At 45.5% G+C, this 23806-nt stretch overlaps 2 protein-coding genes and 1 pseudogene across 3 annotated transcripts in view; all 3 read right to left on the bottom strand.

The window, feature by feature from the left end:
• Positions 1–7659, bottom strand: part of LOC309839176 (melanoma-associated antigen B4-like) — a gene marked incomplete at its 3' end in the record, with an annotated part of 33169 nt that extends 25510 nt beyond the window's left edge. Inside the window, exon 1 of the mRNA XM_082680808.1 lies at positions 7588–7659. The remainder of the gene's footprint in view (positions 1–7587) is intronic.
• The window catches only part of CFAP47 (cilia and flagella associated protein 47), a gene marked incomplete at both ends in the record, with an annotated part of 513170 nt that overhangs the window by 466750 nt on the left and 22614 nt on the right, over positions 1–23806 (bottom strand).
• Positions 12329–13397, bottom strand: LOC309839418 (melanoma-associated antigen B4-like; annotated as a pseudogene). Its single transcript has one exon. The product of its transcript is annotated as a melanoma-associated antigen B4-like (transcript).

Here is a 23806-nt window from a genome sequence, read left to right as displayed (position 1 = left end):
CCATATATGACAAACCCACAGCCAACATCATCCTCAATGGTGAAAAACTGAAAGCATTTCCACTAAGATCAGGAAAAAGACAAGGTTGCCCACTCTCACCACTCTTATTCAATATAATTTTGGAAGTTTTAGACACAGAGAAGAAAAGGAAATAAAAGGAATCCAAATTGGAAAAGATGAAGTAAAGCTGTCCCTGTTGGCACATGACATGATACTATACATAGATAATCCCAAATATGCTACCAGAAAACTACTAGAGTTAATCAATGAATTTGGTAAAGTTGCAGGATACAAAATTAATGCACAGAAATCTCTGGCATTCCTATACACTAATGTTGAAAAATCTGAAAGTGAAAGCAAGAAAACACTCCCATTACCACTGCAACAAAAAGAATAAAATATCTAGGAATAAACCTACCTAAGGAGACACAAGACCTGTATTCAGAAAATTATAAGACACTGATGAGAGAAATTAAAGATGATAGAAATAGATGGAGAGATATACCATGTTCTTGGATTGGAAGAATCAACATTGTGAAAATGACTCTACTACCCAAAGCAATCTACAGATTCAATGCAATCCCTACCCAACTACCACTGGCATTTTTCACAGAACTAGAACAAAAAACTTCACAATTTGTATGGAAACACAAAAGACCCCAAACAGCCAAAGCAATCTTGAGAACGAAAAACGGAGCTAGAGGAATCAGGCTCCCTGACTTCAGACTATACTACAAAGCTACAGTAATCAAGACAGTATGGTAATGGCACAAAAACAGAAAGATACATCAATGGAACAGGATAGAAAGCCCAGAGATAAACCCACGCACAGATGGTCACCTTATCTTTGATAAAGGAGGCAGCAATGTACAGTGGAGAAAGGACAGCCTCTTCAATAAGTGGTGCTGGGAAAACTGGACAGGTACATATAAAGTATGAGATTAGATCACTCCCTAACACCATACACAAAAATAAGCTCAAAATGGATTAAAGACCTAAATGTAAGGCCAGAAACTATCAAACTCTTAGAGGAAAACACAGGCAGGACACTCTATGACATAAATCACAGCAAGATCCTTTTTGACCTGCCTCCTAGAGTAATGGAAATAAAAACAAAAATAAACAAACGGGACCTAATGAAACTTCAAAGCTTTCGCGCAGCAAAGGAAACCATAAACAAGACCAGAAGACAACCCTCAGAATGGGAGAAAGTATTTGCAAATGAAGCAACTGACAAAGGATTAATTTCCAAAATTTACAAGCAGCTCATGCAGCTCAATAACAAAAAAACAAACAACCCAATCCAAAAATGGGCAGAAGACCTAAATAGACATTTCTCCAAAGAAGATATACAGACTGCCAACAAACACATGAAAGAATGCTCAACATCATTAATCATTAGAGAAATGCAAATCAAAACTACAATGAGATATCATCTCACACCAGTCAGAATGGCCATCATCAAAAAATCTAGAAACAATAAATGCTGGAGAGGGTGTGGAGAAACGGGAACACTCCTGCACTGCTGGTGGGAATGTGAATTGGTACGGCCACTATGGAGAACAGTATGGAGGTTCCTTAAAAAACTACAAATAGAACTACCATATGACCCAGCAATCCCACTACTGGGCATATACCCTGAGAACACCATAATTCAAAAAGAGTCATGTACCAAAATGTTCATTGCAGCTCTATTTACAATAGCCTGGAGATGGAAACAACCTAAGTGCCCGTCATCGGATGAATGGATAAAGAAGATGTGGCACATATATACAATGGAATATTACTGAGCCATAAAAAGAAATGCAATTGAGCTATTTGTAATGAGGTGGATAGACCTAGAGTCTGTCATACAGAGTGAAGTAAGTCAGAAAGAGAAAGACAAATACCGTATGCTAACACATGTATATGGAATTTAAGAAAAAAAATGTCATGAAGAACCTAGGGGTAAGACAGGAATAAAGACACAGACCTACTGGAGCACGGACTTGAGGATATGGGGAGGGGGAAGGGTGAGCTGTGACAAAGCGAGAGAGAGGCATGGACATATATACACTACCAAACGTAAGGTAGATAGCTGGTGGGAAGCAGCCACATAGCACAGGGATATCCGCTCAGTGCTTTGTGACCGCCTGGAGGGGTGGGATAGGGAGGTTGCGAGGGAGGGAGACACAAGAGGGTAGAGATATGGGAACATATGTATATGTATAACTGATTCACTTTGTTATAAAGCAGAAACTAACACACCATTGTAAAGTAATTATACCCCAATAAAGATATTAAAAAAAAAGGAAATAAAGGAGGGCTCACACACACCTGACTTCCATACCTGGGCTACCCAGCGCTGCAAGCAAGGAGGGTGGCACTCCCTGTTGTCTCCTCTGTTTGTGGGTGAGTGGTATCATCACTGTTCTTTCAGGGTCCTCACCCTGACTCCTATAAAGCCCTGGGTTTCTTCCCTCTGCAGAATTGAGGCTATTCAATTAGTCCAACACCCTCACATCTCTGAACTCTCCAGACAAATGAGAAGAGTGCTTCAGCTTGACAGATACGCTTGGTTTCTACTCAGAACACGGGCAGAATTTATGAGACCCTACATTTTAGAGTCGGTGTTCACCTTAGTCCTCACTCAGGTCTCTGACCCAAACTCTGTGTAGGACTTAGGACTCCTCCCACCAATAACCTGGGTAGTCCAGGCTCAGAGCAAAGCCCTCAATGCCCTGAGTCCCTAGAGGGGGAAGTCAGGGTCCTACATATATGACTACCCCTGGCTGGAGCCTCCCACAAGTGTAGGGGTGCTGCTTTGTGATGCCACCCCTAAATGGGGAGAGGCCCCCTCATCAGTATTTAGGGCCCTCACCTTCACCTCAGTTAGGACCTAGGTATCCTCCATCTGCAAGATGGAGCTACTCCCTAGACCTAGGCCCTCCCAGCCCCGAGACATCTCAGGCAGAACTCAGTTTGATGGCTCTGTTGGGGCTTCCCAGGGCCTACAGCAGCAGCGAGACTTAGTGCAGTTTGTTATGGGCCGAGTGGCACCTCTCACTCCCCACTCAAAGTCTTCACCTTGACTCCAGACCAGTACTGGAAATTTTCTCTTGGCCGCCGGAGGCATGGCCCTCAGATGAAAGTTCTCACTTCCTGGAACCTCTGAAGCCGAAGTCAGGATGACTCACATCCGACCACAACTACTCAGGGTCTCTGACAGCTGACAGCAGGGGCGGGGGTCTGTGGTACTCCAGTGTTCTGGAGCCGGTGGTCCCTAGGTCCTACATACAGGGTGCCCATCTTGGAATCTGTCAGAGCCTGGGACTCCTCCCTTTACTGAACTGTGCCCACAAGTTTCACCTCCTTGAGCTCCTGGGGGTGGGGGGAAGTCTGGGCCTGCTATATATGACCACCCCGGCCTGGAGGCTCCGGGAACTGAGTGCATGGGTGCAGCTTTGTTGCCATCTCTACTCCCTCATTAGCGCTCAGGCCCCGCCCCTCCTCCCGCCCCCCACCCCACCTCCCGCCTTGACTTCAGTTAGGGCCTAGGTTTCCTTGATTTACAGAATCAGGAAATTCTCTCTTAGATTAAGGGTTTCTCCCTTGAGAATTTCCAGGCAGAACTCAGCCTAACAGTTTTTCAGGAACCTTCCACTTTCGATCACAGAGGTGGGATTTGTGGGGGTAACCTTTGTTATGGGAGGGGGGAAGGATCCCTTGGGTCCGCATTCAGGTCCTCACCTTGACTGCAGAGCAGTCCTGGGAATCCGCCCTTGGCTGAACAAACGCCGTGAACAACCGTCCGGCTCCGCCCCCGGAGCGGAAGTGTGGGAGCCACTACCGGCTGCGGCTGCCTCGTGCGGGGTTCCAACGGCTGACGGGACGCGCAGGGCTTTATGGGATCCCGGGGTTCAGAGGTCAGCCGTCCCATGATCCTCCCTCGCGGGTCTCTCCGGGCCATCTATTAGAGCCCGTGACCCCTCCCTCTGTGGTCCCGAGTCCTTCAGCCTCCAAACAAAGCCCTCACCTCCCCGAGTCCCTAGTGGGGAAGGCAGGGCGTTGCTCTGACCATCTCTGCCTGACAAGAAGGGCGCCACCCTGTGAGCCTCCCTCCTTGGGAGAGAGACGCTCTCATTAGCACTGAGGTCCTTACCTTGACCCTGGTTTGTCTGGTTATGGCCAAGACCCCTTCCCTTGCAGAACTGGGACCTGATCCTGATAGACAAAGCCCTTCCCTCGCCGAGACCAGACAGACAGAAATGAGGAGGCTTCTCATCCCTATGGCTCTGCCTGGGGCCTCTCGTGGTTAAGAATGGGGGCAGGGGTCTGTAAAGCCCCCTCATTTGTGGGTCTAGTGATACCTCTTTCCTCACTCAGGTACCCCACCATACTCCTGGCCAGTCCCGGGACCGGATCCTCCCTGACCCTCCAACCTGAGCTTCTCCCTCTACTGAAGTGAGGCTGTTCTTCTTAGACCAAGACTTTGACCTCACTGAAAACTATGAGACTTATAAGAGAGGATGCCCTGCCTGGGCATTCTAGGTCTGAGAGCACGTTTGGGCAGGTCTCTGAATGACCTATATTTTGGCGTGGTTGTCTCTCCAGTCCTCACTCATTTCGGGGAAGGGGTGTTCCTTTTGTCTATCTCTTGGATTAAAAGGTTCCTGGGGAATGCCACATCCCTGCAAACTCTTGAGCAGTGTACCTAATGCAAACCTTGTAGTTTCATGTCCCAGACTTGACGTGAGATGGGGAAAATGCAACATAAGGCAGGGGGCCCAGGACAGGGGTGGGCTCCCAGAGAAAAATAATGCTAATCTGTCCTTTTCAATAGCCAGAATTAGCCTCTTCTGTGACTTGTTTTAATTGATTTATAGGCATACCTCTTTTTACCGTATTTCACTTAATCATGCTTCACAGATATTCTGTTTTATTATGAATTGTAAGTTTGTGGTTACCGTGCATTGAACATGTGAATGGGTGCCGTTTTCCCAACACCATGTGTTCACGTGGGGTCCCTGTGCCACATTTTGTTAATTCTTGAAATATTTTAAACTTTTTCATTATTTTCTTATGGTTCTCTGCTCAGTTATCTTTGTTATTCTTGTAACTGTTTTTGTTTTTTGTTTTTTTGTTTGTTTGTTTTTTGCGGTACGCGGGACTCTCACTGTTGTGGCCTCTCCCATTGCAGAGCACAGGCTCCGGACACGCAGGCTCAGCGGCCATGGCTCACGGGCCCAGCCGCTCCGTGGCATGTGGGATCTTCCCAGACCGGGGCACAAACCCGTGTCCCCTGCATTGGCAGGCGGACTCTCAACCACTGCGCCACCAGGGAAGCCCACTGTTTTGTATTTTTAAATTAAGATGTGTACATTTCTTTTAGACACTGTCTAGTAAGTGTACAATAGGATTAACAACTTTTATAAGCACTGGGAAACCCAAAATTTCGTGCGATTTACTTTATTGCAATATTCGCATTATTGCGGTGACCTAGAATCCAACCCACAGTGTCTGAGATATACGCATACTTCTAAAGGAAAGGAGCTGTCCAGGATGGTTTTGTGCTTCCCCTGATTGAGGTTATGTGACACTGCATATAGAGATGATCCTATTGTCACTGAGCAGCATCTGTTTCTTCTCCTTATTCCTGTTCCTCCTTCTTATTCCTAACTGGCATTTACTGAGGTATTCTTCAATGCTTTGGATAGATTCCAATCCCGTTCTTTAGCCACACAGTCCTTATCTTTATCCCAAGATACATTTGAGTGTCAAGGAATACAAGCTCTGCTTTAGGCCAAGAGGAGTATAACAGTGTGAGATCTAGAGGAATTCAGACCAGGAGTCTAGTCCCAGGCCTGTCATTTACTAGTGTTACCCAGCAAGGGCTCACTGCCTGACATGCATAGAAGCCAATACTATCACACTGCCTTTTGAGATAAAAACTTTATTCCAGGACTTCCCTGGTGGTGCAGTGGTTAAGAATCTGCCTGCCAATGTAGGGGACATGCAAGAGGGAAGAGATATGGGGCTATATGTATATGTATAGCTGGTTCACTTTGTTATAAAGCAGAAACTAATACACCATTGTAAAGCAATTATACTCCAATAAAGATGTTAAAAAAATGTGTTGAAAAACAAAATGACACAAATGAACTTATTTACAAAACAGAAAAAGACTTACAGATATCGAAAACAAACTTATGGTTACCAAAGGGGAAACGTGGGGCCGTGGGGAATGGATAAATCAGGAGCTTGGGATTAACACGCCCACTACTATATATAAGACAGATAACCAACGAGGACCTACTGTATAGCACAGGGGACTCTGCTCAATATTCTGTGATAATCTGTATGAGAAAAGAATCTGAAAATGAACGAATATACGTATATGTGTGACTGAATCACTTTGCTGTACACCTAAAACACATTATAAATCAACTATACTCCAATAAAATAAAATAAAAAATACCATGTGATCCAGCAATCCCACTCCTGTGCACATATCCAAAGAAAACCATAATTTGCAAAGGTACACACACCCCAATGTTCACTGCAGCACTATTTGCAATAGCCAAGACATGGAAGCAACCTAAATGTCCATCGACAGAGGAATGGATAAAAACTACGTGGTACATATATAAAACGGAATATTACTCAGTCATAAAAAAAAGAAAGAAAGAATGCCATCTGCAGCAACGTGGACGAACCTAGAGATTATCACACTAAGTGAAATAAGTCAGACAGAAAGACAAATATCATATATCACTCATATGTGGAATCTAATTTTTAAAAATGACACAAATGAACTTACTTACAAAACAGAAACAGACTTACAGATATCGAAAACAAACTTACGGTTACCAAAGGGGAAACGTGGGGCGGGGGGGAATGGATAAATCAGGAGCTTGGGATTAACATACACACTACTATATATAAGACAGATAACCAACGAGGACCTACTGTATAGCACAGGGGACTCTGCTCAATATTCTGTGATAATCTGTATGAGAAAAGAATCTGAACATGAACGAATATATGTATATGTATAACTGACTCACTTTGCTGTACACCTGAAACTAACACAACATTGTAAATCAACTATTCTCCAATAAAGCAACAAAAAAACAAAAAAGGAATATACACGTGTAACACCACCTCTGGGCAATCATCTTAGGCATGGGTGAAAAACCCCATCACCCTGTAAAGCAAGGTTTCCAGTCCAGGAGCAAGGTCTTTTATCTCCTGAGTCAGAGGACCCTCATTAATATCAATCAGGTTTAATAAAGTTTTGCCACAGTCATCCAATAGCCAACTCCCATTAGCCAATCCTAACAGATATAACAGTCAGACCTAAACAAACATAGGCAAACAAATCCAAAGGCCTGGGACTTTAACCCAATCCTTTGACTACCTCAGCAGCTGTAACCTTTTGTACTGTCTCTCTTAGGGTGGAACTCTAGCCCATGATCCTAGCCTTAGGACTCTAACCTGGACTCTATCCCGAGCAAAAAAAACTCCCCCAGGCAGGACTCTAACCCACAATTCCGATGAGATTATTAGACAATTTAGGTACAGGCACATTTTAACAAGGTTACTCACCCAAAAGACGTCTGATCCAGGAGCTGTTTCTTTTCTCAAAAGTGAAAGTAGCCCGAGGAGCCTGGAGTGCCATGGCGGGGAAGCAGGAACCCAAGAGCCGACCTTCTAGACAAATTCAGTCTAGGTGGCTACGCAAGGTTGGTGCTGAGGGCCCACACTCTGCCAGGGGCTACAGTGCCTCCGGCAGGCAGTCACAAGACCTAAATCTCACCTGGGTTGCCAAAACTTACTGAACAAGGGCTCACTGCCCTGTGTGCACAGAAGCCAACACTATGGCAACAGTTTTTGAGAAAAGAGCTTTACTGCAAGGCCGACTAACACAGGAGACAAGGCTCTCAAATCTCACCTCAATCCAGCGGTCTGGGTGAAATTTAAGAGGTCAGGGTAATTTCAAACTTGGAAGCTAATTGGCTAGTCTTGAATTAGTCCATATAAGCTACTCATGCTGCTGGAGGCCAGATTTTCCTTAATTGAAGGATTGTCACGGGCTCTCCAGGCAACATTTCTATTCTCTGAGTTCTGCAGACTGAAGATCTTGGTTCCAGGGTCATCCTGGGGTCATGGGTTGCTTCCTGGAGATGTGCAGTTCTGTCTCTGTAAAATAACACAAGGTTTGATTAATCAGCAACCTATTTAAGGAGGCAAAACCAGTTTAAGCTGATCAATTGTTTTACCTGCTGTTTCACTAGCCCCGTGAGCTTGAGCACATTAACCAAACAGCAAGACAAAGAAATCGCAATTAACTAAAATGCTGCCTAGCAAGGACAATCATGTAATATCCACACCAGAGGATATAATACATAATGCGCTTGTGGGAGAATCTTTCCTAGTTGGAAACAACTCAAAGTCCTTAGAATTTTTGTCATTGACCAGTATCTTCCCTACCAGCTACGCTTTCTTCTAAATAACCATTATTTCCACTTATTTAACTACCAACAAAAATCTAGAACTTGCCTAGAATTTGCCAAATTACACACAAGATAGAATAATTGAGTACGCTTTTAATGGCGAGGTCTCTGGCTCCCCCAACCCAGGGTAAAGACTGCCAGCCCAGTGGATTCTGGATTCTCTGAGGCCCTCCATCTGAGGCTCTGGCCGGGCTCACCACTCCCACAGTCTCATCTAGCCCACCAGGCAACCTCACTTGAAATTACTTCTCACTGAAGGCTTTGCATTTTCCTAAGGCTCCAAACTGCCTTGCCTCAGGCCATTTACACTTGCGTGCTTTCAGCTCCAACTGCCTGCCCTCTTTAACCCTACTTTTTACTTGTTCTTTAGGTCGTAGAGCGCATCCCACCATCTTTTTATATAATAGCAGCTCCTAGACTCTAAAATTCAATGGGCAGGGGCTAGATCTTGTTTTTGTGGTGGTTGTTGTTTGGGGGCTTTTTCTGGGGGGTGGCGGGGGGAAGCATCCACAGTACTAGTATGATGCCTTCCTAAGAGCTCATTCTCAATTAATGATTGGGAAATTAAAAAGGAGTAAGCATGTGGCCTAATCCATTAAAATTTAATTTATCCTACATTCCTGAATATTCTAAGCAAATCCAGGTGTATGACTTCTACTTTTACAAGAAGAAACATGAGAAGGATTTAGGCAAACCACAAATTGACGATCTTTCCCTTATTTATAGTCTTTCTTTCGGCCTTTATTGATTAAATATAAGGTACCTACTGTATACTATGCACTATGCTCTGACTACAACCCCAAATAAAACAAAATATGAGCTTTTTTTTTTTTTGCGGTACGCGGGCCTCTCACTGTTGTGGCCTCTCCCGTCGCGGAGCACAGGCTCGGGACGCGCAGGCTCAGCGGCCATGGCTCACGGGCCCAGCCGCTCCGCGGCACGTGGGATCCTCCCGGACCGGGGCACGACCCCGTGTCCCCTGCATCGGCAGGCAATTCCTACTGCAGAAATATAAAAGAGCCCATTATGGAGGTAGACATGCTGAAGGTTGTCAACAAAATGTACAGGGAACAATTCCCTGAGATCCTAAGGAGAGCCACTGAGCACACTGGTTTTTAATGAGGTTCCTTACCTCCATGAGAGCTTTGGGAGGAAGTGAGTATGACGCATCATGTCACCATGCCTAAGTGACATAGCCTGAGGTCTGACAACAGGGACAGTGCTCTATGTGGTCCCCTTCTTTCTGGGAGAGATCCTTTCATTGTCAGTCAGTGTCATCATGTTGACTCCTGTTAGGAACTGGGTACCCTTCCTCTGCTGAATGAGGCCTCCCCCATCAGTCCAAGGACTTTAAGTCCCTGAAACCATCCTCCTTCAGGCAATAAGGGATAAACTTAGTCTGAAAGCCCTGTCTATTGCCTCCCCAGGCCAATTACAGACGCGGGACTTTCTAAGGATGTATCTGTAACGGGGTAGTTGGTTGCCGCACTCCTCATACAGGACTTTTACTTTGACACTGTCACGCCTGGGATTCCACTCTCTGCTGAACAGCCAGCCTATAAACCAAGGTCCTCCCCTCCCTGACACCCTCCAGGCAGAAGTCAGGGGGCACTTGACCCTGCCAGCTCTTGCCTATGCCTCCCAGGGCTAACAGCAGAGGAGGGGCTAAGTGTAGCCCTGACAGTGGTGGACTGAGTGGTCCCCATGTCCACAGACAGGGTCTTCACTATGACTCTGCACACTTCCTGGGGCTCCATTCTCTGCTGATCTAAGGCTGAGGGCTCTGCTGATCCCGAGTCCCCACCTTCCCGCGACCTGAGTTGAAAGTGTTAGTCACAAGCAGCCAGGACTGTTCTGGACCTCAAGGGGCTGCCAAAGGGGATGGGACTTTATGGGATCCTACTGTTCTGGCTGGGTCTTTATTCAGGTTTATCACTGTCATTTCTGTGAGAGACTCACACTCTCTCCTCTACCAACCTGAGAACTCTGCCCTTAGACAAATTTCTTATGGCCCCAAGAAGCCTGAAGAATAAGTGAGGGTACGGTTAGCCTAACAGGTCTGCCTGAGACCCTCTGTGTCTGATAGCAGACAGGACTGGTGTCCCAATGACCACCCCCCAATATTCTGGGCTTTGGTCTCCTCAGTCCTCCTACACGGGGCCCTCATCTTGCTTTCTATCTCTTGGATTAAAGCCTGCTTAGGAAATTCCACATCTCTGCAAACTCTTGAGCAGTTTTCGCTCTGCAAACCTTACAGAGAATGGGTCCCTGGCCCAGGAGTAATGTGAGATGGGGAAGCTGTAGCACAAGGCAGGAGTCCCAGAACAGGTGGTGGTAGCCTGTCAGGGAAAAAAAGTACACTGATCTATTCTATCTCATCAGCCAGATGAAGATTCCCACGTCACTTCTGTTCTGATAGATTTACTTTCTACAGGGAAGAGACTGTGAGGATGATTTTGAGAGCCCCTAGTCTTTTGAGGTTATCTAACATTGCAAATGTAGATGCTTATACTGTCACCGAATATTGTCTCTTTCATTTATTTATTTATTTATACCTCTCAAATATTTTGGTATTCTTACTGCTCTGGCTACGTATTCCAATCCAGTAGTTTGAGCACAAGGCCATTCTTTTTATCACCTAAGACAAAGTTTGAAGTACTGAGAAAACAACTGAAATAAAAGACACAGGATGTGTCTCAGGGTAGGAGGAGTAGAACAGTACGAGCTCTACAGTAATTTAGACCAGGAGTCTAGTCCCACCCCTGTCATTTACTAGCCTTATGAATTTTGGCACATGACCAAACTCTAACTCTATGAGCCTCAGGATCTTCACTGTGAAGTGAGTTTGATAAGACCTGTCTTGTAGGACTGGTGGAATATATGTAATGTATGGAAAGCAGCTGTCACTGTGCCTGTCTTGTATTGAGACGCTAGGGAATGGCGGTTATTACTATGATTATCTTGACCTCAGACGTTACCATCAATCCAGCTGGGATTTTTTTTTTTTACATCTAAGATATGTCAGAGAATATGCAGCATTCTAGCCGGAAAAAATCCTCCCAATCAGTCAAAATTCTGCTTTTAACAATGAAAACTAAGGAATATGTTCTCTCCACCCTCTCTTTACCCTGCTTTTTTACTTGCTCTTCTTGAAGTAGAGAGTATCTCACCCTTTTCCATACAACAATAGCTTCTCTGAGAAACTGTAATTGCATGGGCAGAGGCTAGGACTTTTTTGATTAAACATCCCCAGTACGAGCACAGAGACTTCTTAAGAGCAGATGCTCAGTTAATGTTTGTGTAAAATAAGAGTCATGAACAAATCATTTGCTATAATTTGTATTCTCAAACATTCTTGAAAACCATAAGCAAATCCAGTATATATCTTTTAAATTTACAAAAGAAAGACTAAATGGAGTAAGGCAAACCAAGAATTGATCAACTTTGACTTTAGCTCTCTATCTGTCTTAGCTATCTTATCTCTCCATCTAGCTACCTAGCTATCTTCTGATCCTATTTTAGCGTGCTGTTCTTTCATGTTTCCGAGGATATTCTTATCCTAAAGTGATGTTATTCTTTTTCTGGACCACAAAAGTGATTTAAGGATTTCCAATTTGTATTTCAAACAACAGAATTCTTACTCCTAAATCTGACAAACAGCAATAAGTGTGTGATCCATGTCATTCATATACTTATATTCTGAATCTAAATAAACTTTCTGTTGAAAGGAACACCAATTAAAAATGCAGGAAAAAAGTCAACAAGTTATTTAAGCATATCAGGAACACTGGTTAACAGGCTTTTCCAACCACAAAGTGAAGAATGGGTGGGCTTCAGACCTCACTAGGGGTGTGAGGAGAGGCTGGATGTGGCCCTGGAACACGCACGGCTGTGGCAGTAGTGCCAGCCCTGGCTGAAGCCCTGGCTCGGGCTCTCTCTCCCTCATCTCTCAAAGCCTCTTCATTGTGGGGTGGGAAGGTAGTGGGGACCATATCATGGATCTCCAGATCCATGGAGATACGGTTCTGGTTCTGCATCCAGAACCTCCAGCACTTTCATCTTGCTGGTTTCAGCACGGGCTCTCGGGCCCCACAGGAACTCAGAGCATGGCGGATCGCTGCTGGGCACCTGGCGGTACTCCAGGCACCTTTCCTGCACCAAATCTTCTGTGATAAGCTTCCTGGGCTCCACCAAGATGAAGTGCCTCTTTCCATCAAAAACACCCAAAACATTCAGGAATTCCCAGATCTCCTCCTCAGAGGCGCGGTCGCCATGCAAGAAGATCACACTGAGGACAGGCATCAGGGGCCCATTCTTCCGAAACCGCCCGCCACTGCTCCGACGCCCATCATCAGTGAGATCTAGTTTGCTGACAAGGGCATAGGAATGACTGTTGGGCTTGACTTCCTTCAATTCTAGGCCAAAGACCAGCTCCATGCACTCGGAGGCTCTCCTGGGGATCTCGGGGAAGTGCTCCCTATACCTTTTGTTGACAATCTTCAGCTTTTCTCCCTTTTTAATGGGCTCCTTTATCTTATATTTATACAGCATGAACTGCACCAACATCCCTGCCTTCCTGGTTACAAGATCCTTTCCAGGATCACTGGAGGTTGAGGCCTGGGAGGAATTTTTACTTTCTTCAACTTGGCCCTTGGCACATACATCATATCCTGGGCATGAAACCCCTGCATCACGAGAGCTAGTGGCTGGGGCTCCCTGAGGCTCCTGGCGAGTGCCAGCAGCAGCGGAGCTTGGGGGAGTACCCTGAGAAACAGCAACGGGTGAGGAAGTGGTCTCTTCTACCCCTGCTGTGGTGGCCTGAGCATTAAGACCTTGGGTCTCACCTCTGTTACGGCGGCGTTCCTCACGAGCACGGACCTTACTCTTCTGACCACGAGGCATGGTGGCTGTGGTCAGGGACAGCAGACAGGAGTGTGGGCCAATGACAGGTGATTTGGACACCTGGAAGCTGGAGAATGAGATGACGTGAGCACCTTAAAGTAGGGAGATTCCACCTCGGCTTTATCAAAGGCTGCCTCTGCAAGTTTCCCTGAGGGCACTGCTCTGGGAACCCACAAGGTTCCTGTTTTCCCGGTCAGTCTGTCCTCCCAGGATCCCATAGAGGAAACACAGAGGCCTTAGAGTTTTACTCTACATCCTATCAGCCCTGCCTTGGATTTACTCAGGTGATGACAGGTGCTGGCAGTGGGGTCCTCTCGGTTCATCTTCAATATTATCATGTCAGGTCTCTGCAGAGCCTGGGCACCCTCCCCGCTGCTACTCTTAAGCTGACACCTCAAACCTCCCTGCGATCCAGGAGAAGGAAGTGAAGGGGTGCCTCAGTCCACCTCCCTGCCAGGGGACACCAGAGCTGCGAGTTCAGTAGGGTCCTTTCTATCCTGAGTTCGTTGCGATCATCATTCAAGGTCCTCACCTTGGCTCCTTAAAAGGCTTGGAACCACTACTCTCCATTTGCTGGCTGGTGGATGCACCTTCAGACTAAGGACCTCACCTCTCTTAGACGTGATATAACGAAGTGAAGCAGACGCTCTACCTGACAGTCCTTCCCAGAGATTTCTTGGGCTGAAATCCAAGGGTTGGGCTGGACACTTTGAGTCCTCACTCAGGTTCCTCAATTGGGCTCCTGGTAGAGAAGCTCAACTTTTGCCTGAATTGATGCCTATATGATAGTAAGAGCCAACCAGCCTGTGTCCCAATAGGAGGAAGCGAAGATGACCGTATATAACTAAACGTGGTCTCCCAAGAATGAAAGCTGTTGCAGGCAGGCTGAAGTCCTTGTGGTCCCACACAAGATCCCAATTCAAGGTCTAAATGTGCCTCCTGATAGGGTCTAAGATTTCTCCCTCTGCTGACATGGGACCACTCTCCTCAGACCAAGACCCTTATTTCCCTGTTAGCCTGTAGTGGGAACTGATGGGCATTTCTGCCTGACATCTATGCTTGAGGTCTCCCAGGGATGCTAATAGTGAGGATTCTTTGTGGCCTGAATGCTTTCATGTGGGACATCCCCACAGTCCTCAAGGTTCTCACCATGACACCTGGCATAACCTGAAATCCTCCCTTGCCAACCCGAGGCTGCCCCCTTTGACCTGGTCTCTCACCTCCCTGAGATGTCCTGGGAATAAGTGAATGCAACTCATGTCAAAATACCCAATTCTCCCAAGCCTGAAAACAGGGCTGGTGCTTTATGCTGCCCCGTTTCTTGTGGGAGGGGCCCCCATCCCCACTCGGTGTCACAACCATGAATGCTGTTGAGGACTAGGTCCCTTTGCGGAATTGGGCTTATTCCATTAGACCAAGGCTTTCATCTCCCTGAGACCATCTCCAGAGGAGATGAGGGGGCACCACAGCCTGCCAGCTCCGCCCGGAGCCTCCTCTCCTGAGTTTGGGAGCCATGAGGCAGCCCTCATTTCCCTTCGTCACTAGAGGGGAATTTAGGTCACTCAACGTCTGTCTACCTTGCTAGGGCCTCCTAGAGCTGAGAGCAGGGGCGCTGCTCACTGTGGCCCGCTTTGGGGGTCGAGGTCTGCTCACTAGCACTCAGGGCCCTCATCTAGGACTTAGATCTTCTCCATTTGTAGAATCAGCGCTACTCTCACAGACCAAGGCCTTCTGCCTGAGACATCCTAGGCCGAATTCAGCCCGATAGCTCGGCTGGGGCCTCGAAGAACAAGATCGCAGGGGTGGGATGCAGGTGGGTCACCTTTGTTATGCGGGGAGGGGGGAGGGAAGGTCCCTTCAGGCTACATTCAGGTCCTCACCGTGGCTCCGGACAAGTCCCGAAAACCCACGCTCGGACGAACAAACGCCGCGGCTCCCGGTCGGGCTCCTCACTTCCGAAGCGGAAATCCGGGGGAGCCGCATCCGGTCTCCGAGGGCTGACGGCAGGGGCGGGACTCTGCGGGGACTCCCACTGGTCAGGGGTCAGGGGTCAGCGGTCCCTGCGTCCTGCTGGTGCCGTCTATCAGAGCCTGGGACCCCTCCCTCTATGGTCCCGAGTCCTCCAGCCTCCGAACCAAGCCCTCACCTCCCCAAGGCCCTAGCTGGGGGAAGTCGGGGCGATGAAATTCATAGAGCAAGCCAGTAGGTTAGAAACTCAGATGTTACAGTCTTGAGTCCAAGGTCTGTATAGCAGGGCAGGCATACTGGAAACTCAGGCAGGGTTTCTGTGTTGCAGTCTTTTTTTTTTTTTTTTTTAGTATTTATATATTTATTTTGGCTGCACCGGGTCCTCGTTGTGGCATGCGGGATCTTTAGTCGCGGCATGGGAACTCTTAGTTGCAGCATGCATGTGGGATCTAGTTCCCAGACCAGGGATCAAACCGGGGCCCCTGGAATTGGGAGCACGGAGTCTTAGCCACTGGACCACCAGGGAAGTCCCTGTGTTGCACTCTTGAGGCTGAATTCCTTCAGGAAACCTCAGTCCTTGTTCTTGGGGCCTTCAACTGATTGCACGAGGCCCAGTCACACTATGGGTGGCAATCTGCTTTACTCAGAGCCTACAGATGTAACTATTAATCGCATCTAAAAAATACCTTCACAGTGGACATCTAGACTGATAACTGACTAAACAACTGTGCAGCACAGCCTAGCTAAGATGGTGTACAAAATTAAGAGGTGGGAATAATAGGGAGGAATCTAGACTTGGAAATACGATGCTGCCACTAACTGGGACAAAGAATACAGGAAGAGGACGAATGAGGTTTGGAAAAAAAATCATGTGTTTATATTTTTTCACATTGAGTTTGAGACATCCTTGAATCAGTCATTATTGGATTTATGTTTAAAGCTTTGTGGGTAGGTCAGGGCTTGGGATAATAGATCTGGAAGTTAGCAGCAGATAGTCTGCAGTTAGAACTGGAGGAGTGGATGAAGTTACCTGGGGATAGATGTGGGGAGAAAAAAATAGTGGACCGGATATGGTAACTTGGGGAGCACCAGTTCCCCAAGGGGTGATGGAAAAGAAGTCCATTGAGGAGACAGAGAAAAAACAGGTTGAGAGATAGAAGAACCAGGACAGGGCAGTGTCTTAAAAACTGTAGCAGACAGGGCTGTGCTCGCCAAACCCAATTCTATATTCCTTCTTCTCAGGCACATGGAGAGCTCCATTTTTCAGACCCCTTGAGGCTAACCGAGGATTTATGACTGGTTTCAGCCAATGAAATGGGAGAAGAAGTGATGGGTTTGGCTGAATCAGAGAAGAGCCCTTTAGAGACTCTCTGTCCACTCTCCCCTGCCTCAGTGAATAGGTAAGCCCCAGAGAAAACCCCCAAATGCCCCTCCCTCCCCCATACCCATTGAACATGTAGTGTGGTTGAGAAATAAACCTTTGATGTGGTAAAACACTGAGATTTCAGGATTAATTTGACACTCTAACATAACCTAGCTTATGTTGACTAATACAGAAGCCAAGGCAGTAGAATATTTTGCAAAGAAGAGAACAGTCACAACAGTCTCACATGCATCAGTGTTCCAGAACAGAGACCCTTCCATGGATTCCCAAATGTGGAATAATTAAGCCAATAAGTCCAAACAATTTAGGGGGTCTCTCAATCATAACAGTCTGACAGGGAACCTGCATTGTCTTTTGGCTTTAGCAAACAAATGTGCTCATCAGATCAATAAAATGTAGAGTTCACTTGAATTGGACATTGACATCACAACACATATACACATTTCAGTGTACTAGTCTTGTGGTTTGGCTTGAAATCTTGAGGTGATGACATAAATTCTGATTGAATTATCTTTGCCTTAGTTCTCCATTTATGTTTTGCAAAAAGAGTGGTCTTAATATTTCCCCTTAGTACAAGAGACCCCAATTTATAAACAACTTTATCCTATATATTCAGTTACGAAGTTGATTGTTTAGCGTTCTGGGTGTCCTCTCCCAAGTGGAAAGAAATGATAAAGGATGATTAGCTTCCCAGGCCATATCCCACCACCTACAGTGCAGCCAGACTAGAAATGCATATTATTCCAGGACATAATTATGACTTATGTTATTGATTCTAATCAATGAGAAGCAAACTAAATGTCATTTTACATAAGGCACAACAATAGAGTCAAGCAGGAAGCTGTGCCAGATATACATGCATTATACTTGAAAAAGGAGAATTCCAAATTCCAAAAGTACATTGATGTAAAATAAAGGAGGTCCAACTGGCCTAAATGCACACATCTAATCATAGATTCCACATATCTGTATAAATAAAAATGAAATCTCTGATGAGACTAGTAATTATGACATAAAATGTTCCAGCTACAAAACATTAAGCTAAAAAAATCACTTAAAAACTATAAAATATACATGAAAACAACGCTTTCATTAGGCAGCATTTCCAATGTATTCCGGTCCTTCTTCTACATATTACTCTCTAATGAGATCATCACAATCTCTTTTCTTCTCAGATTTATAGAAATTACATTAAGAGGTATCCTTGGGGCTTCCCTGGTGGCGCAGTGGTTGGGAGTCCGCCTGCCGATGCAGGGGACACGGGTTCATGCCCCGGTCTGGTGGGATCCTACATGCCGCGGAGCGGCTGGGCCCGTGAGCCATGGCCGCTGAGCCTGCGCGTCTGGAGCCTGTGCTCCGCAACGGGAGAGGCCGCAGCGGTGAGAGGCCCGCGTACCGCAAAAAAAAAAAAAAAAAGACGTATCCTTGGATACCAAACAATCCTTAAATCTCACTTAGTCCAAGATGTGGTCAAAGCTGAGTTCCTCAGTTCTTCACTGCTTAGCTATTTACTAATGATAAAAAATAAAATCTCTCTCTTTTGAATTACCTCATTTATCCTATACAAATGGGGAGTGAAGTATTAAGGCTAATAATTTTTTCTGATAACCATGGCTTGTATTTAAACATTAATACTTTTTATTGACCTAATTAATATTAATGGAAATCATCTGATAGTGCTTTAGGGACTACAGATGTGACAGATTCCCTCTCAGAAGGTTAGGATTTCTACATTGTAGTTTTTAAGTGTTAAGGTTATCTATAGGGCCCATATTCTTCCTGTATTAAATGTCAATTAATCCTTCAATGAAAACTCAGCAAAATGCTTTGATAATAAAATAATAGTTAACACATATATAAGGATTATGAATTCGTGGGCACCGTGCTGAATGCCCTACACTTAATTCTCAAAATAATCTTATAATTAGGTATTATTATCATCACAATTTTACAGATAAGAAAAGAGGCACAAAGAGGTTACGGATTTTACCCAAGATTACACAACTAGTAAATGGTAGCGCTGGGAGTGAAAGACCAGGTGTCTGGTTCAGGAATCTCATGCTCTTCCGTACTACATATCGCCTTTCTAGATGGTGTGAGATAAACATGCTCCAGAACTATGTTGAAACACATGAACTATCAGGAACTTATCCTCTGATATAAAATTTCTCTTTATCAGGCGGAGGGGAAGATGGCGGAAGAGTAAGACGCAGAGATCACCTTCCTCCCCACAGATACACCAGAAATACATCTATACGTGGAGCACCTCCTACAGAACACCTACTGAATGCTGGCAGAAGACCTCAGACGTCCCCAAAGGCAAGAAACTCCCCACGTACCTGGGTAGGGCAAAAGAAAAAAAGAAAAAACAGAGACAAAAGAATGGAGACGGGACCTGCACCAGTGGGAGGGAGCTGTGAAGGAGGAAAGGATTCCACACACCAGGAAGCCCCTTCGCGGGCGGAGACTGCGGGAGGCGGACGGGGGAGCTTCGGAGCCGCGGAGGAGAGCACAGCATCAGGGGTGCGGAGGGCAAAGCGGGGAGATTCCCGCACAGAGGATCGGTGCCGACCGGCACTCACCAGCCCGAGAGGCTTGTCTGCTCACCCGCCGGAGGGGGCCGGGTTGCGAGCTGAGGCTCAGGCTTTGGTCGGAGCGCAGGGAGAGGACTGGGGTTGGCTGTGCGAACACAGCCTGAAGAGGTTAGTGCACCATGACTAGCCGGGAGGGAGTCCAGGAAAAGGTCTGCAGCTGCCGAAGAGGCAAGAGGCTTTATCTTCCCTCTTTGTTTCCTGGTGCGCGAGGAGAGGAGTTTAAGAGCGCTGCTTAAAAGAACTCCAGAGATGGGCGCGAGCCGCGGCTACAAACGCGGACCCCAGAGACGGCGCGAGCCGCGGCTAAAAGCGCGGACCCCAGAGACAGGCGGGAGCCCCGGCTAAAAGCGCGGAACCGAAACGGACGCGAGCTGCGGTAAAAGCGTGGACCCCCAGAGGCGGGCGCAAGCCGCGGCTAAAAGCACAGACCTCAGAGACGGGCGGGAGACGCTAAGGCTTCTGCTGCCGCCACCAAGGGGCCTGTGTGTGAGCACAGGTCACTATCCACACCCCTCTTCCAGGGAGCCTGTGCAACCCGCCACTGCCAGGGTCCCGGGATCCAGGGACAACTTCCCCTAGAGAACGCACGGCGGGCCTCAGGCTGGTGCAACGTCACACCAGCCTCTGCCGCCACAGGCTCGCCCCGCACTCCGTGCCCCTCCCGCCCCCCGACCTGAGTGCGCCAGAGACCCCGAATCAGCGGCTCCTTTAACCCCATCCTGTCTGAGCAAAAAACAGACGCCCTCCGGCGACCTACACGCAGAGGCGGGGCCAAATCCAAACCTGAGCCCCTGTGAACTGTGAGAACAAAGAAGAGAAAGGGAAATCTCTCCCAGCAGCCTCAGAAGCAGCGGATTAAATCTCCACAATCAACTTGATGTACCCTACATCTGTGGAATACATGAATAGACAACGAATCATCCCAAATTGAGGAGGTGGACTTCGAGAGCAATATTTATGATTTTTTCCCCTTTTCCTCTTTTGGTGAGTGTGTATGTGTATGCTTCTGTGTGAGATTTTGTCTGTATAGCTTTGCTTCCACCATCTGTCCTAGGGTTCTATCTGTCCATTTGTTTTAAAATTTTTTTCTTAATAATTAATTTTAATAACTTTATTATACTTTACCTTCTTTCTTCCTTCCTTCCTTCCTTTCTTTCTTTCTTTCTTCCTACTTCTACTAATACTCTCTCTACTTTTTCTCCCTTTTATTCTGAGCCGTGTGAATGAAAGGCTCTTGGTGCTGCAGCCAGGAGTCAGTGCTGTGCCTCTGAGGTGGGAGAGCCAACTTCAGGACACTGGTCAACAAGAGACCTCCAGGCTCCACATAATATCAAACGGCGAAAATCTCCCAGAGATCTCCATCTCAACACCAGCACCCAGCTTCACTCAATGACCAGCAAGCTACAGTGCTGGACAACCTATGCCAAACAACTAGCAAAACAGGAACACAACCACACCCATTAGCAGAGTGGCTGCCTAAAATCATAATAAGTCCACAGACACCCCAAAACATACCACCAGACGTGGACCTGCCCACTAGAGAGACAAGATCCAGCCTCATCCACCAGAACACAGGCACTAGTCCCCTACACTAGGAAGCCTACATAACCCACTGAACCAACCTTAGCCACTGGGGACAGACATCAAAAACAACGGGAACTACGAACCTGCAGCCTGCAAAAAGGAGACCCCAAACACAGTAAGTTAAGCAAAATGAGAAGACAGAAAAACACACAGCAGATAAAGAAGCAAGATAAAAACGCACGAGACCTAACAAATGAAGAGGAAATAGGCAGTCTACATGAAAAAGAATTCAGAATAATGATAGTAAAGATGATCCAAAATCTTGGAAACAGAATGGACAAAATGCAAGAAACAGTTAACAAGGACCTAGAAGAACTAAAGATGAAACAAACAATGATGAACAACACAATAAATGAAATGAAAAAGACTCTAGATGGGATCAATAGCAGAATAACGGAGGCAGAAGGACGGATAAGTGACCTGGAAGATAAAATAGTGGAAATAACTACTGCAGAGCAGAATAAAGAAAAAAGAAAGAAAAGAACTGAGGACAGTCTCAGAGACCTCTGGGACAACATTAAATGCACCAGCATTCAAATTATATGGGGCCCAGAAGAAGAAGAGAAAAAGAAAGGGACTGAGAAAATATTTGAAGAGATTATAGTTGAAAACTTCCCTAATATGGGAAAGGAAATAGTTAATCAAGTCCAGGAAGCACAGAGAGTCCCATACAGGATAAATCCAAGGAGAAATACACCAAGATACATATTAATCAAACTGTCAAAAATTAAATACAAAGAAAGCATATTAAAAGCAAGGGAAAAACAACGAATAACACACAAGGGAATCCCCAGAAGGTTAACAGCTGATCTTTCAGCAGAAACTCTGCAAGCCAGAAGGGACTGGCAGGACATATTTAAAGTGATAAAGGAGAAAAACCTGCAACCAAGATTACTCTACCCAGCAAGGATCTCATTCAGATTAGATGGAGAAATCAAAACCTTTACAGACAAGCAAAAGCTGAGAGAGTTCAGCACCACCAAACCAGCTTTACAACAAATGCTAAAGGAACTTCTCCAGGCAAGAAACACAAGAGAAGGAAAAGACCTACAATAACGAACACAAAACAATTAAGAAAATGGGAATAGGAACATACATATCGATAATTACCTTAAATGTAAATGGACTAAATGCTCCCACCAAAAGACACAGATTGGCTGAATGGATACAAAAACAAGACCCATATATATGCTGTCTACAAGAGACCCACTTCAGACCTAGAGATACATAGACTGAAAGTAAGGGGATGGAAAAAGATATTCCATGCAAATGGAAACCAAAAGAAAGCTGGAGTAGCAATTCTCATATCAGACAAAATAGTTTAAAATAAAGACTATTACAAGAGACAAAGAAGGACACTACATAATGAACAAGGGATCGATCCAAGAAGAATATATAACAATTGTAAAATATTTAGGCACCCAACATAGGAGCACCTCAATACATAAGGCAAATACTAACAGCCATAAAAGGGGAAATCGACAGTAATACGTTCATAGTAAGGGACGTTAACACCCCACTTTCTCCAATGGACAGATCATCCAAAATGAAAATAAATAAGGAAACACAAGCTTTAAATGATACATTAGACAAGATGGACTTAATTGATATTTATAGGACATTCCATCCAAATACAACAGAATACACATTTTTCTCAGGTGCTCATGGAACATTCTCCAGGATAGATCGTATCTTGGGTCACGAATCAAGCCTTGGTAAATTTAAGAAAACTGATAATGTATAAAGTATCTTTTCCGACCACAACGCTATGAGACTAGATATCAATTACAGGAAAAGATCTGTAAAAAATACGAACACATGGAGGCTAAACAATACACTACCTAATAACGAAGTGATCACTGAAGAAAACCATAATTCAAAAAGAGCCATGGACCACAGTGTTCATTGCAGCTCTGTTTACTATAGCAAGGACATGGAAGCAACCTAAGTGTCTATCAACACATGAATGGATAAAGAAGATGTGGCACATATATACAATAGAATATTACTGAGCCATGAAAAGAAACGACATTGAGTTATCTGTAGTGAGGTGGATGGACCTAGAGACTGTCATACAGAGTGAAGTAAGTCACAAAGAGCAAAACAAATACCGTATGCTAACACATATATATGGAATGTAAATAAAATAAAATAAAATAAAATGGTTATGAAGAACCTAGGGTCAGGATGGGAATAAAGATGCAGACCTACTACAGAATGGACTTGAGGACACAGGGATGGGGAAGGGTAATCTGGGACAAAGTGAGAACGTGGCATGGACATATATACACTACCAAACGTAAATATAGTAAAACCAAATATAAAATCGATAGCTAGTGGGAAGCAGCCGCATAGCACAGGGAGATCAGCTTGGTGGTTTGTGACCCCCTAGAGGGGTGGGACAGGGAGGGTGGGAGGGAGGGAGACGCAAGAGGGAAGAGATATGGGAACATATGTATATGTATAACTGATTCACTTTGTTATAAAGCAGAAACTAACACACCATTGTAAAGCAATTATACTCCAATAAAGATGTTAAAAAAAAATCCACTAAAAAAAAAATGGGCAGAGGACCTGAATAGACATTTCTCTGAAGAAGACATAAGAATGACAAACAGTATATGAAAAGGTGCTCAACATTACTAAGCATCAGGGAAATGCAAATCAAAACCTCAATGAGCTATTACTTCACACCTGTTGAAATGGTCATTTATCGAAAAAGTAAGGTAACAAAGGTTGGTGAGATTATGGAGAAAAGGGAACCTCTTATTTTTTGTTATTGGGAATGTAAACTGATACAGCAATTAGGGAAAATAGTATGAAGGCTCCTCAAAAGATTAGAAATAGAACTACCTTATGATCCAGCAATCCCCCTTTTG

This window comes from Grampus griseus, assembly GCF_964374135.1.
Source record: "Grampus griseus genome assembly, chromosome: X".
Classification (NCBI taxonomy): domain Eukaryota; kingdom Metazoa; phylum Chordata; class Mammalia; order Artiodactyla; family Delphinidae; genus Grampus; species Grampus griseus.
The sequence above is the reverse complement of the archived record's forward strand: the minus strand, read 5'-3'. Positions and strand labels throughout refer to the sequence as shown.